The sequence below is a fragment of the Ambystoma mexicanum genome, chromosome 3q, assembly GCF_040938575.1.
Source record: "Ambystoma mexicanum isolate Mex_15411 chromosome 3q, UKY_AmexF1_1, whole genome shotgun sequence".
Taxonomy (NCBI): Eukaryota; Metazoa; Chordata; class Amphibia; order Caudata; family Ambystomatidae; genus Ambystoma; species Ambystoma mexicanum.
In genome coordinates this window covers 378,007,472-378,022,566 of record NC_090926.1, presented here as the reverse complement: position 1 = coordinate 378,022,566, position 15,095 = coordinate 378,007,472, and positions in this window count along the sequence as shown.

Genomic DNA, 15,095 nt, shown 5'->3' with positions numbered 1-15,095 from the left:
GCTAACGCCTGTACATTGGCTTGTAACGCAAGAAGCTAAGAAAACAGTGTGGCTTGCTTTGCTTAGTAGAAGAATAGAGCAGCAAGCACCAACCATATATATATGTACCTCAATGAAGCACATTATATAAGTGCAGTCCACTTTATACAAAAATAGAATTAAGGCCGGGATGGTAGGGGCCAAACAGGCCAGGATTCATATACCAGCACAAAGCCAGACGAAAAAGCGGAATCAAAACCTAGCAAGAAGCAGCTCATGCCTGGGAGTTCAAGGTCAACCCACGGAAGGAAGGAGAGCGGCAACTTCGAAGAAACGAAACTAAAGAGCATAGCAGCCTGCCCAGTGAAGGTCGAGATAAGGAGGCCCAGGCAGGTAGGTAGCGAGGCTGAAGGGAGAATGAAATACGCAAATAGATGGAAAATGAAGCAGCTTCACAGTGTACTAGCACGTGACCAGCCAGGCGCAAAGAGGTACCAATGTCTGATGTCACCCAAAACCAGAGGATGCCATAACTTTTCCTGATAAGAAGCAACAGTTTCAAGGCCATCCTAAGCCAACTAATTGACACATAGCCCAAAAGTACTGATTGATGGAAGGGAGGCAGGGTGAATCTTGGGGTATACAGCATCTGGGTGACTATTCTGCATGCTGAGATTTATGTCTAGGGATGTAACCGACCCAATCACAATGGGCCAAATAATCTAGGGTCCTATAGCTAGTAGAACCTATGAGATGTCGTACTTTTAGTGATGTTTGGTACGAGTGATGTAGAGGGATGGGAATAGACGCCCACCCGATAAGAGTTAGCCAATCCTCACACCCCATTACCCTATACAGATATAGCACCTATACTTAAGTTACCTTTTCCAACCAATAGACTTGCATGACAAACTTTTGAGTGTTACACGTCAATGATGATGATTTTTTGCCTATAAGAATTGCTGTTTGAATGAAGATTTTAGAAGTTGAAGCGAGACGGGCGATCGCAACACTGTTGATTCCCATGTTTCCCTGTTTTTTGTACTTGTCATTAAACAGACTTCCTTTTGCCAAACCATTGAGTGGTCCTTATTTGATTGGTGTTGGAGTAAGAGAATCCTGCACCCCATCCACCTCAAGGTGCAGCTATCTCGTCTTAAGGTACTCGAGGGTGAGCCCTGATCCCATGGGCCTATCAGAGGTCGCTCCGCCCTCCTGTACACTTGGTAGAGGAGAGGATGGTTATGACCATCAATTATTGATTATTGATTAAATTAAGACACCTATTGACCGTCGACACGAAGTAACTCTAGGTCTTCGGCAATATCACGAGTCCTTCGCCATTCGGCCGAGTAGACTGTGAAGCTTCCCGTGGACAATGATAGTTTAAATCAATACAAAACTGCAGTGGGCCTGAAGGGACCCATTTTAAAAACATAACCCTTCCATTCCTACGGGCAGCGGATCAGGCGAGCGACTGAAGGAGGCAGTAACGGAGGCGGTGATCCTGAGGGTCCAGAGAGGAACGATGAGAACGGTGAGTGATAGTGGGATAATGACTCGAGAATAATTGAGATATTAAAGATACCAGGGCAGACACCTGAGATATTAAAGAATACCAGGGTAGATACCTGAGATATTAAAGAATACCAGGGTAGACACCTGAGAAATTAGAGAATACCAGAGTGGACCCCTGAGAAGTTAGAGAATACCAGGGCGGCCACCTGAGGAGAGAGAGGATACACCTTATTTCTGTGCTTTAATATAGCGGTCAGAAGAAACGTGAACTCAGAGCCCCACATAATAGGGGACGAATAGGCCACTACCACGTTTAAAGACGTTGTAAAAGGGGTTTGTTTAAACTCCCTTGTCGGGGTATAAATTAGAGGCAGAGATATTTGTGTCCAGCTGGTGTCTGTCTAGTCTTTCAAGTGTCTGTCGTATGTCGTATGTGTTCTGTTGTGTGTTACATGTAAGGAATTTTGTTGTTTGCTGATTAGAATTGAAGTAGGAGTTTGTGCGATTCGATAGTTGAATGGGAATCGCACACAAATTGATGTGTTGAGTAAATTGGTGACAAAGTTGTGGCGGGAAAAAATTGGATTGGCGCTTGCAGTGTTTGGTGCTCGCTCATATTGTTGACAGTGTTAAAGTTGCATGGAAGCATTGAAAAGTGGTGTTTAAAAGGAAAGTAGACCAGATTTAAGCATGGAAGTAATTACACTATTAGCACATTTATGAAAGCAACTGCCGAAACATGCACCCAAGCTTAAGAAATATAGCACTGAGTGGGTTAAGGGTACCGCCCACAAGATGTTTATGCCGTGGCCACAAAATGGGTCCTTATCCAAAGCCGTCTTACAGCATATGATGACTTACTTGCATGCCACATATTCAGGCAAGAAGCTACAAAAATTCCTTGCTGTTCTAGAACTTTGAAAATGTTTGAACAGTTGAAGGAGGGAGAGCCACCTGCAGACTGGATATTAAATGTATGCACGGAGGGGGGTGAGACACCTACCGCCACACCAGCCGCGCCTGAAACAAAAACTGAGGGAAGTAACCCAGAGGGACTCTACCCATTAAGGGAGCTTAAAGCAGCCACAGGGTACAGCAACCCCGCATATGAGTCACCTACTTACAGTAGTGATGAAAACCGAGGGAAGGATCAGAACCAGAATTTTACCTCCGCAGTCCCAAGGGAAGAGGAGAGACGCAATGATGAAAGGAAGGATCAGGCACAGACTAGTGCATCTCTCGATAAGGAGAGAGAGGGAAAGAAATGGAAAAGAAGTGAAGACAGAACTGATGAGATAGCATTTACAAAAGATGAATGGATGGGAGGACAAATCTTATTGAAATTCGATGGGAAAGGAAATGATGATGTGAGACCTAAAGAGAGGCTAGATGAGGCACAGAGAAAGGAGAAAGAAGAGGAGGTAAGGGATGAAAGGATGAGATGGAAGGATAGACTGAGGCATGAACAGCTATATCGCGAAGAGCAAGAAAAGCAGCTCGATCGCAAACAGAGAGCAGTCTATTCCTTAGACAGACAGAAACAGCAAAGTTTAGAAGAAGAGAAAAGGGTACGTGACAAGAAGATAAGGAGACGAAGGGATGAGGAAGTTCGAAGGGAAAATGAATGTAGAAATGAAAGGAGAAATGAATAAGATAAGGTCAGAGAAGAGGAGAGGAAGCGCAAAGAATTTGAGGATGATATTGAACGTAAGCATAGACATAGGGCACGCAATCTTGAATATTCGGAGAGGGAAGTTAAAAAACCCGATCCTGTTGTAGAATGGGAAGACATTGAAGAATTCTTTCCTGCGTACGACTCAGTACCGGGCACGACTAGGGCAAATATTGAAGATGACTTCCACACCAGAAGCATCGGGGAAACGATTGATAAGATATATGATGAAATGGAGCTAGAACAAACATCCCAAGAAGAGAGGGAAGATGAGCGCTTGGAAAGCACTCAGCTGTATGATACTGAGGATGTCACCCGAAGTAGTGGGAGCAGGAAACTGTCCCTGGACAGATTGGAAATCAGTAAAAACGATGATGACACTAGGAGTTGCGTGAATTGGGAACAATCAATGTCCAACTCCGGAGAGAAGATGGAGTGCGAGACAAATAAAGAAGGGAGACGGCGCAGAAAGCGGCTCCCAAGGGACAAAGGGGTATGATGGTCAGACGCTAGCGAGTCCGCACCGAGGACATCAGAGTCTGCCGCAGAGTCTGACCGGCATGAAAGAACAGCCCATGGTCAGAGGGGGGTGTCGTCACCAGCCTATATAGACAGACTAAGGACATTGCCAGGTAGACGGCGATGCAGGAATATCACCCCTGCGATAGACAGAAGAGCTATGAGAGGAGAGAAAGAAGGCTCTGCATTCCAATTTCCGCTACTAGAAAAGGGTGGAGCAAGACCGCAATATATCCCATGGCCACACATGGACCGAGAAAACCTGAAAAATAAGCTTCCAATGCTGACATCGGGAGCTGGGAAGTGGATACATGAGTTAGAAAAAATGACAGGGGGAGTCACGCTAGCTATAGGGAACATTTAAAGCTCTCCTGATCGCCATACTAGGTGAGAGAGCAGACGATGTGTGGATACGGGCTGGGTACCCTGGTGTAACCATAATTAACACTGCACACGACAGAGCGCCATTTATTAATTGCAGAGCAGCAGTATGGAAAGCACTACGAGTGCTTTACCCAGACACTTCCGATATGGGAGCCATAATGACTCGAAAAATGAAGGAGTCAGAAGATCCGTTGATTTATATCCAAAATTTCCAAGACGCATGGGTGCTCGAAACGCAAGAATCTTGGACGAAATCTATACTGGTGTTCTATCCCATATTGTGCCAAGGGCTGCCTGAACCAGTGCAGAAACAGCTCAAGAAATTGGTAGGGGTTGAGGCTAAACCTTGGGCAGAAACACAGCTGACTATCGCACATTACTGTAGATTGTTGCAAGACAAGAATAGAAAAAAAGAGGCAACTCGAAAGGGTGAGGAAGCGAAGCTGGTGCAAAAGAAATTATCAAAGTATGCTCTTGAAGGAGCCATGCTAACTAACCCAGCTGAACAGAACATACAACAGGTGGCCAACCCACAGCAGAACAACCAGGGTAACATAGGACTGTATCCAGGGGGAAGAGGAAGAGGATGGCAGAGTAATCAAGGAGGTTTCCAAGGTAATCAAAGAGGCTTTCAAAACGTGCAAATGGGCAACCCAGATATGTCAAATGGAAAAATAATCCGACCACCTCCGGTATGTTGGCTTTGTGGAATGACAGGGAATTTGGCTCGCACATGCAGAAGTCAAGACGTGTGGCAAAATAACCAAGGAATGGGAGCAGGCACAGCGAATCACCCTGCAGTCACACAGGGCGGTGCACAGAATCATGCGGTGCAGCAGCAAGCACTAGGGGTGCAGCAAGGTGCGCAACAAGGGTTCATCTACCGAACATGGGAAATTTGTCACAAGGGCAATCCCAACAGGTACCGCCACAACCGTTTCAGGGCACAAACTCCGGAAGGGGAGGCAACCCAGGGAATGGAGAGAATCCACAAGTGTACAGTGGACCGAATTTATACATGAACTAGGACAGCTCACTGGGAACCCTGATGTGCTCTATCCTATCAGTGACACCAGACCCTAACAGGGAACCTAGGGTGAATGTCATCATAGGGGGTAAAGAATATTCCTTCTTAGTTGACACGGGTGCAACACACTCGTGCATACGTGAAAGCAAGTTTTCCTTGTCCAGCGAGGCCATAGATACTCAGAGTTTTACAGGAGCTCACTGTCGAGTTCCCTTTACAGATGCACTCCCAGTCTCTGTAGGAGAGTGCCAAATGAATGTACCTTTATTACATTCACGGCAGACCCCAGTAAACATTTTGGGTTGACACTTAATGACAAAATTGAACATGACAATCTCGTTCACGGAGGCGGGCATAGTGTGCTCCACCCCAGGAATGCATTATTCAAACGTGTGCGATATGATCAGAACATATTCAGGACACATAGCCATGAGAGCTATACCGCTGGAGCCGGAAGGTTTCGCATGTGGCATGCGTGTGCTCATGGCAGGATTGCCAGGCCTCGCAGATAGGACCATGAGAGCCCCTGATGAATTTTTATTCAGGCATAGAATACCAATGCATGAATAGGAGGGACAAGCATTTCCCTTGAAAATACATGCTGCAGCAGTACGAGGGAAAGTAGCACTGGTCGAAGGCTACGATGATGAAGGAAGACAAGGTGCGCGATTATCGCCATTGAAGAAGGGTATCGAGTGACTGATGTCACCAATGATGATCTGTTCGAAGAGCAACCAGACTTAGAAGAGACAAGGGTGGAAGTGAGTCTCATATTTTGGGTAAAAATGATCAAAAGAGAAGTGCCTCAGAGAATGATGTTGGCTCTGATGCGTCCAGAATACTTTGATGACGACATGACTCAGGTGCCTGCCTCAGTATGGACTACAGGACCTTATGACATAGGCCTCCTGAAGGGGGTGGGAGAAGTGAAAATTAAACTGAAACCAGGAGCAACTTTATTGAGAGCATGACAATATCCCATGTCCAGAGAGGTGGATGAAGGGATCACGAAGACAATTTCCTCCATGATGGACCAGGGTATCTTAGTGACGTCACAGTCACCCTATAACACAGTGATTTATCCCTGTAACACAGTGATTTATCCCGTCAAGAAATCAAAGGGAGGGTCTTGGCGTTTAGTCCAAGATTTAGGAGCATTAAACGATATTGTTGAAGCCGAGTTCCCTCTAGTCCCTAATCCATCTACAATCCTATGTAACATACCAATTGAGGCAAAATATTTCAAAGTGATTGACTTGAAAAATGCCTTTTTCTATATCCCGTTGCACCGTGACTCTCAAGATCTGACGTCATTCACATACAGACAAATGCGTCTGAAAAGCACGAAGTTGCCACAGGGGTACTGTGAGTCCCCGTCCATTTTCAACAGAGTCCTACAGATGGACCTAAGTAATATGGCATTAGAAAGTGTTGTCTTGCAGTATGTGGACGACATCTTAATCTGCAGCACCACCGAGGAGCAATGCAGGTGCGATTCTGGTCAGCTACTGACTATACTGGCTGATAAGGGCTATAAGGTTGACAAGGAATTGTTACAATATTGTCAACAGGAGGTGTTGTACATAGGCCAGCTTATTTCATATGAAGGTAAAAAGGTGACCCCAGAAAGGGCTGAGGCCATTATGAACACGGCTAAGCCACTCACGATAAAGCAAATGCAGAGCTTTTTAGGCCTGTGCAATTATGTTAGAGCATGGGTCTTCGATTACAGCTCATATACCAAGCCTTTGCTTCAGGCTCTAAAGAAAGCCCAGGTGACAAAGGAAAGGGTTGAATGGTCTGAGGCAATGGAAAAGGGGTTTGAAGAACTTAAGAGAGCGATTTGTACAGCTCCAGTTCTCGGGATTCCTAATTATGCAGAGGAATTCTACCTGTTCTCGCACACAGATGGCAGCGTTATGACGGCAGTGCTCACTCAAAGAACCTTGTTGGGGTACAAGCCTCTGGCATATTACAGTGAGAACCTGGACCCAGTGATGAGAGGCCACTTTCCATGCGAACAAAGTTTAGCTGCCGCAGCGTTCGCCATAGAAAAGGCAACAACTATTGTGATGGTATGTTCCATGACGTTATACGTCGAACATTCACTATTCGCTATTTTAGAGAAACCTAAAGGCACGTTGACGTCTCAGAGAGCTTCTGCATATGAAGTGATCATATCTAATCCATCGATCAAAATAGTTTGATGTAAAACAGTGAACCCAGCTACATTCATAGCAGAGCCAGTCACTGAAGGAGAACCGATACATGACTGTGTAAACTATGAAGAATTCTATGATGAAATCCCCAGGGTGAAAGAAAATGCACATGAATACCATCTCACTATTCAGCACAGGCTGCAGAATTATTGGCGCTGATACTCGCTATTGAGAATCACGCAGACCAGGAAGTTACGGTGTACAGTGACTCCGCCTATGTGATGTCCACAGTGCATGCAGGTTTAGCACGCTGGAAAAGGAGGGGCCTCCGAGCAGACGGCACACCAGTGCAACATGCAGCCTTATTGGACAGGCTGATTAAGGCACTACAGCTCCCAGTGGGCATAGCGGTCGTGAAATGCACCGCCCACACCAAAGGGACAGATTTTGTGTCACGCAGAAATCATGCAGCAGACACGGAAGCCAATCGTATGGCCTTCAAAAGTGAGATGATCATGGAAGTGGAAGTGGTGTGCACCCATGAAAGGATGATGGTGGCACGTACCACACCTGAAGCCTATAGTAATCTGGGGGGAGACACAACTAATGGAGCTTCAAGGGGAAGCACCGCAGGACGAAAAAAACCTGTGGAAACGTCGAGGGTGTTCTTTAAACCCCTTTGATGGATTGTGGTGGCAAGTCAGCACTGGTAAACCAGTAATGCCTGTAGCCCTACTAAAGATAGCATTGGAGCAATTACATTACCCGTTACACATGTCAAAGAGAATCTAGCAGCAACGCTCGCAGAAGACTGGTTTATACCGAATTTAGCGGACCATGTTGCATTCCTTATGGTGAACTGCTTAATCTGCCAGCAATTCACCGCTGGGCACACATTAAAAGTAATGAGAGGAGTCATCCCCCGGCCAAATGGGCCTTTTCAGCACTTACATATCGACTATGTTGACATGATTCAAGTGTGTAACAGGTACAGATACTTAATTGTAGTTGTGTGTCCATTCTCTAGATGGATAGAAGCAGCTCCATGTACACACCCAGACTCTACCTGTGCAGCCAAATTCCTAGTGAGGGAAGTGTTCCCTAGGTGGGGGCGGGGAGGTGTGAAGAAATGAGATCAGATAATGGGGCTCATTTTGTAAATGCAGTCTTTAAACAGATTAGCTTGTTATAAAGCACAAATTCTCGTCGGCGTATCATCCGGAAGAATGGTATTTGTGAGAGGCTCAACGGCTTGTCAAAGGAAAGGATAGCCAAGTTGAAGCTTACTCTAAAGAGGGTATGGTTGCACTGCCTTCCACTGGCATTGTATGCTCTCCGGAACCAACCAGGCTTCGACAATCATCTTACGCCACACGAGATAGTCACAGGAAGGAGAATGAATACTCCCCTAACCCCTCGAGACAGAGCTAGCTGTGATGCCCAGCCAGCCCGAGAGGCCCTGGGTTCATAATTGCAAAAATATCTGAACTGCATGACATTCAGTCTTACTGTAATTTCAGACAAACTGCAGCGACGACGAAGAGGGTGCAGCACAGCAGGAAACGCAGCAGGAGACACTACAACAGACCCAGCTCAAGGTCTATGTGTTCCACTCATTTTCCCTGGGGATGCTGTGTTGGTGAAGAACCACACGAGGAAAAAGTAGGATGAGCCGAGATTCAATGGTCTTTTCATTGTTGAGGACTGCACACCATCAGCTGTGAAACTGCAGGGCAGGAGAGCATGGATTTTTCTCAATGACATTAAGCCCAATATCAGAGAAAGTTCTCTAGCTGCACCCCACCGCAAAGAAACTACAGACAACGGGGAAGAACCTCAGCACGTGCAGACAAGATCCATGATGAGGAAGAAGGATGCATGAGCAACAAAGCCAAGAAAAAAAAGAACCCTTGTGCAAATTGTGGCTTAAATTGAACAATTCCTCTAAGCAAAAGGGGAATAAGGACATAAAATGGACACTCTGTGCATCATAGTTGCAGGGTGAAGAAGAATATTGCGCATGTAAGCCACAACACGTTTGTTGACACAAACTTGTAAACCAAGCCACATGTAAGCATTGTTAGGAAACAAGAATCTATCAGACAGTGATCAAGGACGTTTACTTTAAGGGCAAAATACAGCATCCTGAATCATCCAATACCAACACTTTGTTTGGCAGCACTTATGGTGTCCCCCAGTAGAGACATGACAAAGGACGTGCTTAACTACTTCCATTTAGTGTTGGTATCGTATCCGTCGCTGGAGGGGACAGTCAGCAGTGTCACAGACTTTATCCAAAATCCTGCCAACAAGAAATTAATCTGGAAACTACTTACAGTCATCGCGGAAGCCTTCATTGTACTACCTGAATACAGTGATAAGGACACAAATGCTTCCACCACAGGCGATTCTAGATGAACTCATCAATACACTTTTCTTGCGCATAATCGAAGAGTGCCCAGCTATTGTCAGAAGAAATACTGACATGCTGACTTTTATTCGAGATCCGGCAAACGCTGAACATTTGTGCCACCTGTGGAACAAACAAAGCTATTTGGTCGCAATCCACGCGTCCGGAAAGTGCAAGCATTGTTCACGTCAAGGGAAGAGCCTGTAATCCTGAACCCAGCAAGGCAGGGCAAATGTCCCTGTCACCCGAAGACAGCCGACTGGCACATAACGTCCTTTTTCACCTAGTAACTGACTTTCCAGAGATGGTGGGGAGACCTATCGAGGTTGACGTCCTCACCTTCATCAGAGATCCAGCTAATATCGCTAAGATGGGAACGCTCCTCCGTGGCATAATGTTGCAGGTGGAGCTGTCTAACTTTCAGAGAGATTATATGAGGGGATTCCAGTGAAACTTTCCACCGAGGGACAGATCGAGGAAGCAGAGTCAAGAATTCATTGTTATATTGTTGACATTTCTTCCCTTCTCTTCACATCGACCAGCATCCAGAATGTCCTCCGCACTGAAGCTGATTAGTGGACTGGACTGAGAACTCACCTACTTTGAGCATGCACAGTAAAAGTGACTCACCGAAGTGTAACTATAATCTATTTTTCCATAGTCTAACAAGAGAATTGTATCCTGTATCACGAGACAATTCGTCACCCACGAGAGGGGGGACATGTGTGAAGCACTAGACATTTTATGACACAAACTATTCAAGAACAATATTGAATTGGGGAAAAAGAATTAACATTGACATTTTGGTTTTGATCGAGATGGGGTCCCAGAACAGTAACCTGGTCCTCCCACAAGCAGTGGGGCACTCTCGCTTCTCTGGAAGGAAATGCTGCCGTCTGACCTACCGCACTATTATGTATTTATGCATTGTGTTTATCATTATTTTGCTGTCTTTGACGATCAGAACTGCATTCTTCATTGGTGCACGAAGCGTTCCAATTTCAGTGCACCCACTTGATGATGTACGCATGAGTCCCACAAAAGCACCCAGACCCTATATAGTCATTCCAGTCCCAAGAAAATCTGATGGTAAAATAAATGAACTAAAAATGAATGTAATTAACAGGGATACATACACACTTAAGGTAACGAATGAGGAGAAAAGCTGGAGACAGGGTCAGCACAGAATGAATGAAAACCTAGCACTGACAACTATACGCACCCACACAATGAATGCACACGAACCAGGGCGAGTGTCAATGGCCACACAGCCTCAAGCAAAGGCAACAGAGATGACGAGATGGCCTACCGCACAACAATTCCCAGTAAATAATGAGAGAGACCAAAAAGAATCAAGTGAAAGGCCAACTAAAGCAGATATAGCAAAAGCCCTTAAAAAGACAGAAGCGGCTACGGTAGAATTAACTACAAAGACACAAATGTTAATAGATCATTTATTCCCGTTTATGGCTAGAATGAAGAAACGGCATGAGGAACTGAAAAATAAACCACAGAAACTATAGTGACAAGCACACAAGTTCCAACACAAGGGGCAAGTACCAGGCCCACGATGCAGCCATACACTGGGCCAGTGACAGGCTGGTGGATGATAAAGGCACTTATAGAGGGCAGAAAGAGAATGCAAGAAGAGAAGGAGAGAACTGCAAAACCTCCATCTACCCCATCGATGCAGATAAAGAATCCTGCACCTTGGACCAGAATGCCTGAGAGTCCTCCAGCAAAGAAAAGCCATACAGATGCTTTTAGGGATGCAGTTATCGCAAACAACAGGAAGACATTAAGAATCAAGAGAAGCCCACACGAGGATAACAATGAACTGAACGATTACCTGGATAGCACAGTGCACCGGGGGAACAGCATTTGGTACCAACACATGAAATAAGTTGGAAGAAGAAAATCAGAAGGAGAATAATTGATGTCCCGACATCACACTGTCTTTCACACGTAGCAATGTGCAACACCAGAGGGCAGTTTATGGGGAGGGATGCCTCATTGATATGGGCAACCGAGACAAGTTACCCCGATGAAGATGATTATATACAGGACATTAAGACAAGAAACAGAGACCATACTAGGGATCATGTGATCAGGTATGAGAAGCCTGGAGTTAAGGGAGCAGCAATCAGTTGGGAAGTGAACCCAAAGCTAAATGTCCAAGGAAGAACTCCAGAAGAAGCTCAAATTTGGAAGAAGAGAGGCCAAATGCAGATTTGGGAAATAGTGGTTTCACCAAATGGATGGGAAGAAGGAGTGGTGATCTGCCGAGCATGGATGGTCCTTGGAGCCTGCAAAGAAGCAATAGAAAACGCACAGAGGTTGTGCAAACCTCTATGGCCAAAGCTCACAAAATTACTGACATGAGTTAAAGACAGGGAGGACCCTTGCAGATAGTGCCGCTGGAAAGCCTAAAGTTGTGCTTCAGGAACAATGGCACAAGGACGATGGGAGAGAATCAGAACTGTGGACGAATTTTTGAGGCTCCAGGAATGACGCATGAAACTGCAGCAATTATGGATCATTATTGGGCGTGTGGATCCAAAGCATACATAAGACTGCCGAAAAACTGGGGAGGCATATGCACAATAGTGAACGTCCACGTTCCAGCACTAGTGATCCCGAAAAGTGACCTGAATATTGACAGTTTCCCGAAAGCCGATGCTCACCTGAGAAAAAGGAGATCTGTGGAACTGGTATCCCGAAAGAAAAGAGAGAATTACTTTTCTGCCAAATCAGAAGAAGCATTCCATGCAATCCCATATGAACACAGGCTGTTTAGCCTCACCTCATCAGTGTTCACAACAATCCTCATTCCAAGATTCCAGGTTGGAGCCAATACTAAATGGTTGCAAATCACCAGATGGGAATTACTGCAAACCATCAACACGACCATAAAAGGATTCAATGCGATTAAGGAAGAATTAAGAGCAATTCGATTGATGACTCTCCAGAACAGATATGTATTTCACATGATCACAGCGATGGATGGAGGTGTTTGCGGAAAAATCGGGGAATCATGTTGCACATTTATACCGTCACATGACGAAGAAAATGGAACCTTAACAGAAGCCATAAGTATGCTGACAAACCTACAGAACCAGATGATCGATGAAACGGACGAAGTTGATGTTGACAGCTGGTTTGGAACACTATTCTCATGGGTCCCACAATGGATGGCAGACATATTCAAGTTTCTGGGAACCCTGCTATTGATGATACTACTAGGATTTTGTGTCATTAAGATAATAATATCACAATGCCAGAAAACTGCGAAGAAAGCCATAGGGATGAAGATCATGATCGACGTCAAACCAGCATGGAAGCCCAGAGATCTGACTGATGAAGAAATAAGAGACTTCGTGACGGCCAGCGAATATGCACCAGAAGGAACACAATTTGTGTATCCCAGGAAACGAAGAAAGTATGAAGGAAAATGGATCTGTTGCAGCCCAAATGGACAATGCCAGCTAATGACCTGGAACAAAGACGAACATGTAAAAACAGCAGGAAGTTTGAAAGGAGTGATAAAAATATGGACTCCAAAGAGATACTCCTTCATACCATCATGTACAAATGCAGAAGACGAAGAAATGGATACAAAAGAACCAAGTAAGACCAATCCAAAAGAGAAGGAGGAAGTGGTCGATGAACCGACCAGAGGGAAGAGTGTAGAGGAGGTCCCAGATATGGCCTGCACTCCAGCCACCCATTTTGAAGCACCAGGAACGTACACACCAAGATATGTGGCGTATGATGAGCAAATAAACCAGCAGGGGACCGCGTTAGGGCTTTGCCAAGTACCCATCGGAAGAGCAATACCTGTTGAAGTGCCAATAACCAGACAACATGGGCAGCACGGTACCCATTGAGACAACCGTACCAGCAGCTGACACGACATGAAGACTACTTTCAAACTGTCCCAGGAGAGACCCAAAATGCCTTAATCGAAGGCAAATGGTGATGACAAAGGGCCTGAACAGACATACAGATAAATGAAACAACAACCAAAAGATGACACACTAAGATGAAACACCATGGATAAGGATATCACAGACATAAAAGAATAGACGATGTTGAAATATACAGAAACGTAACTGTAAAGCAGGATGAAAGTATGCAACCTGCTAACGCCTGTACATGGGCTTGTAAACCAAGAAGCTAAAAAACAGTGTGGCTTGCTTTGCTTAGTAGAATAGAGCGGCAAGCACCAACCATATATTGAAGCACATTATATAAGTGCAGTCCACTTTATACGAAAGCAGAATTAAGCCCAGGATGGTAGGGTCCAAACAGGCCAGGATTCATATACCAGCACAAAGCCAGATGAAAGAGCAGAATCGAAACATAGCAAGAAGCAGCTCATGCCTGGGAATTCGAGGTCAACCCAAGGAAGGGAGGAGAGCGGCAACTTCGAAGAATCGAAACTTAAGAGCATAGCAGCCTGCCCAGTGAAGGTCGAGATAAGGAGGCCCAAGCAAGTGGAGAGGCCGAAGGGAGAATCAAATACGCAAATAGATGGAAAATGAAGCAGCTTCACAGTGTACTAGCACGTGACCAGCCAGGCGCAAAGAGGTACTAACATCTGATGTCACCCAAAACCAGAGGATGCCATAACTTTTCCTGATAAGAAGCTACAGTTTCGAGGCCATCCTCAGCCAACTAATTGACACATAGCCCTAAAGTACTGATTAATGGAAGGGAGGCAGGGTGAATCTTGGGGCATACCGCATCTGGGTGACCATTCTGCATGCTGCTAATTAAAAGTGGAGATTTATGCCTAGGGGTGTAACCGACCCAATCACAATGGACCAAATAATCTAGGGTCCTGTAGCTAGTAGAACCAATGAGACGTTGTACTTTTAGTGACGTTTGGCACGAGTTATGTAGAGGGATGGGCGTAGACGCCCACCCGATAAGAGTTATCCAATCCTCACACCCCGTTACCCTATACAGATATAGCACCTATAATTAAGTTACCTTTTCCAACCAATAGACTTGCATGACAAACTTTTGAGTGTTACACGTCAATGATGACGAATTTTGCCTATAAGAATTGCTGTTTGAATGAAGATTTTGGAAGTTTAAGTGAGACGGGCGATTGCAACACTGTTGATTTCCATGTTTCCCTGTTTTTTGTACTTGTCATTAAACAGACTTCCCTTTGCCAAACCATTGAGTTGTCCTTATTTGATTGGTGTTGGAGTAAGAGAATCCTGCACCCCATCCACCTCAAGGGGCAGCTATCTCGTCTTAAAGTACTCGAGGGTGAGCTCTGATTCCATGGGCCCGTCAGAGGTCGCTTCGCCCTCCTGTACAGTGGTATATGATCAATGTTTTTAAAACCTTATAACACATTTATTGGAATACTCCTCAGATTTATTTTGCACAGGCAGCCCCAAAAGAAACAAA